The sequence below is a fragment of the Gopherus evgoodei genome, chromosome 4 (genome assembly GCF_007399415.2).
Source record: "Gopherus evgoodei ecotype Sinaloan lineage chromosome 4, rGopEvg1_v1.p, whole genome shotgun sequence".
Taxonomy (NCBI): domain Eukaryota; kingdom Metazoa; phylum Chordata; order Testudines; family Testudinidae; genus Gopherus; species Gopherus evgoodei.
This window is the reverse complement of record NC_044325.1, coordinates 23,968,122-23,971,902: the sequence shown is the minus strand read 5'-3', so window position 1 is coordinate 23,971,902 and position 3,781 is coordinate 23,968,122. Positions and strand designations below refer to the sequence as shown.

Genomic DNA, 3,781 nt, shown 5'->3' with positions numbered 1-3,781 from the left:
CTCTAAGGTGCCACAAGGACTCCTCATTGTTTTTGCTGATACAGACTAACATGACTATCCCTCTGAAACCTGTCACTTATAATTTTTGCAGAGAATACCGAGCTAAGAGCGGTTGCAAATATCTTGAAGGATAGGATTAAGATTTGGAATAAGCTGGACAAACTGGAGAAATGGTTTTAAGTTAATTAGGATGAAATTCAATAAGGACAAATGCAAAGTACTCCATTTAGGAAGGAACAATCAGTTGCACACATACAAAATGGGAAATGACTATGTAAGAAGGAGTACTGCGTAAAGGGATCTGGCATCATAGTGGATCACAAGCTCAATATGAGTCAACAGCATGGGCGCCAACTTTCTCTGGCGCTGATGGGTGCCCGTGCCTCCCCTACCCCTTTCCCCACCCATGGCCCTGCTCTGACTCCACCCCATCCTGGCCCCGCCGCCATTCCAACCCTATACCCAATGTCCCCGCCCTAACTCCGTCCCCTCCCTGCCCCTATTGGATCTCTTCCCCAAATCCCCTCCACGGCCCTGCCTCTCCCCCAGCACACCACACCCCCCCTCCTCCTCCCTCCCTCCCTGCCCCGCAAATCAGCTGTTTCACAGTGCAAGTGCTGGAAGGGAGGGGGGAGAAGCAGGATGCAGCGGCACGCTTGCTGAGGAGGCGGAGGCAGAGGTGAGTTGGAGCAGGGGGGCGGGGCAAGGCCACAGGGAGCTGCTGGTGGGTGCTGAGCACCCACAAATTTTTTCCCGTGGGTGCTCCCCAGTCAACAGTGTAACACTGTTGCAAAAAAGCAAACATATTCTGGCATGTATTAGCAAGAGTGTTGTAAGCAAGACATGAGAAATAATTCTTCCCCTCTACTCCATGATGATACAGCCTCAACTGGAGTATTGTGTCCAGATCTGGGCACCACGTTTCAGGAAAGATGTGGATAAATTGGAGAAAGTCCAGAGAAGAGCGACAAAAACTATTAAAGGTCTAGAAAACATGACTTATGAGCAGGGCCGCCCGGGGGAGGGGCAAGTGAGGCAATTTGCCCCAGGCCCTGGGCCCTGCAGGGGCCCCCACAAGAATGTTGGAGGCTCCCTCCTGCCTCCGCCTTCGCCTTCCCCCATCCTCCGGTGCCTCAGTGCGCCGCGTCCAGGAGTGGCCCTGGACAGCGCTGCAGTGGCCTCGCTTGGGCGGGGCCTGAGGTCCTCCTGCTTGGAGTCACGTGGTAAGGGGACAGGGTTGCGAGCTCCGGTGGGCCGAGCAGCAGGAGCTCGTGGATGTGGCTTGCTGAGGCTCTGGGAGTGGGGGAGATGGGGGTAAGCGGCAAGGTAAGCCCCTCTGAGCCTGGCACCCTGACCCCGTCCCCCCACAGTCCTGACCCCCAGCTCCGACCCCAGACCCTCTGAGCCAGGCACCCCCCAGGCCAGCTCCCCACAGCCCTGACCCCCAGCTCTGAGCCCAGCCCCTCTGAGCCGAGCACGCCCTGACCCAGAGCCCAACTCCCCACCCAGCCCTGGGTAACAGTAGCACCACCCCCAGGCAGCGACAGTCCATTTGCACCATCCATCACCATCACCCAGCGACAGCCCATTATGTAATTGCAAATTTATACATACCATTAAAGCATTTAATGTTTTTAAATCATGTATTTTGTGTATTTTCAAATTATTAAAAAATAATTTTTGAATGTATTTCACTGGTTATTTTTTACATTTCCAAATACATGTTACTATAGTATTGCAACTTTTTTTATGGAAGAGGCCCCCAAAATTGATTTGCCCCAGGCACCCTGAATCCTCTCGGCGGTCCTGCTTATGAGGGAAGATCAAAAAAATTGGGTTTGTTTAGTCTGGAAAAGAGAAGACAGAGGGGTCATAACAGTTTTCAAATATATAAAAAGTTGTTACAAGGAGGAGGGAGAAAAACTGTTGTTCTTAACTTCTGTGGATAGGACAAGAATCAATGGGCTTAAATTGCAGCAAGGGAGGTTTAGGTTATACATTAGGAAAAACTTCCTAACTGTCAAGGCAATTAAGTACTGGAATAAATTGCCTAAGGAGGTTGTGGAATATCTGTCATTGGGGGTCTTTAAGAGCAGGTTAAACAAACACCTGTCAGAAATGGTCAAATACTTCATTCTGCCTTGAGCACAGAGGACTGTACTAGAAGACCTCTCCGGGTCCCTTCCAGTCCTATGAATCGTTGCTACAGTCACATAACATTTCTGGTTAATGAACAATTTTAGAAGTATATTAAGTATATAGTACTATATAGATAGGTGCATATTTATTCAATAAATTAAATATAGCAACAATGATTAGATGTAAAGTGAGTACTACCTCCTCTTTTCAGAGTCATATTTAGGTAGGTATGTTAAGCCTACAGTTGATCCTTACCACCTGTCATTCACTGTGAACCTGCTAGGGGTCAAAGTGGTATGGCTGCAATCCAGTTAGAAGTTCATCAGCTTTGCCAGAGAACCTACAGCATTAGACAGAAAAATAGTGGATTTGATGCATGTACAGTAAACAGAATTACTGGTTTACTAACTTGCACTCCCCCTGTTGGTGGTTCTTTTTCTTGTTTGATGGCCTACGGAGCAATCTCACCTGAAAACTGCAAGATTTGCTGCAGGACTGACCATCTATAAATAATACAAGCTTATTTTAATGTAAAATAAATATATATTTTAAATAAACCCAAATGTTATAGAAAGAAAATAATATACATGACATATTTTACCAATGCAATATTTGTTTAAAAAGCAGTATGTAAAATAAGTGGGAATTAAAAATAAATAATAAATGGCAAAAGAAATATTTCGATTTAATGAAATAAAACTGGAGTCACTGTTAAAAAGCTATTTGAGGGGTATAACTTACTAGTTATGAATCTAGCCTGAATGAATGCGACCTCTGTCTGTTCGTACCTTAGGATTGTTGCTCCCACGTACTTATGGTCCCCAGTCTGAACCCTTTGGGCGGTTTTATGCAATAGCTGGCTCGAATATGCTTATTGAACCTAGAAGATCTGGAGTCTGGATCCCGAGAACTCTCTGTCGGGGTGGGAACTGAATACACAGTCTTGGGAAGGGACGATATTTAGACTCTACAGCAGGGATCGGCAACCTTTCAGAAGTTTTGTGCCGCGTTTTCATTTATTCACTCTAATTTAAGGTTCCGCATGCCAGTCATACATTTTAACGTTTTTAGGTCTCTTTCTAGAAGTCTATAATATATAACTAAACTATTGTTGTATGTAAAGTAAATAAGGATTTAAAAATGTTTAAGAAGCTTTATTTAAAACGCAGAGCCCCCTGGACTTGTGGTCAGGACCCAGGCAGTGTGAGTGCCACTGAAAATCAGCTCGTGTGCCTACTGCTGGTCTACAGTAAAATAGAAAGGGAGAAGTGACAACCATGGTATCTTTGTTATTCTTATAATGATCAGTGCAAGCTCATGAACACGAAGTGGCCGGTTAGCTCAGTTGGTTAGAGCGTGGTGCTAATAACGCCAAGGTCGCGGGTTCGATCCCCGTACGGGCCACAAAGCAGTGGTTTTTCTTAATTTTTTTTATATTTTATTGACTTTCCATTAATGTTTTGATGGATAAAAACGCAAATTAACATGCGCATATTAAAATTAAAACGTTATAAAATAACGACTGAGATTATTTTACTTTCAATCAGCTACCAAAAGGGTGAGGTTTAAACTGCCTCTCCATCAAGCTTTTTAAGAGAGCTACAACCTTACAATGCAGCACAATAGTTTTTAGGGGGAACCT

At 45.1% G+C, this 3,781-nt stretch overlaps 1 non-coding gene across 1 annotated transcript; it reads left to right on the top strand.

Annotated features, from left to right (window-relative positions):
* Positions 1-3,469: 3,469 nt before the first annotated feature.
* Positions 3,470-3,543, top strand: TRNAI-AAU. The gene has a single exon. It is a non-coding gene; the product is annotated as a tRNA-Ile (tRNA).
* Positions 3,544-3,781: the final 238 nt, after the last annotated feature.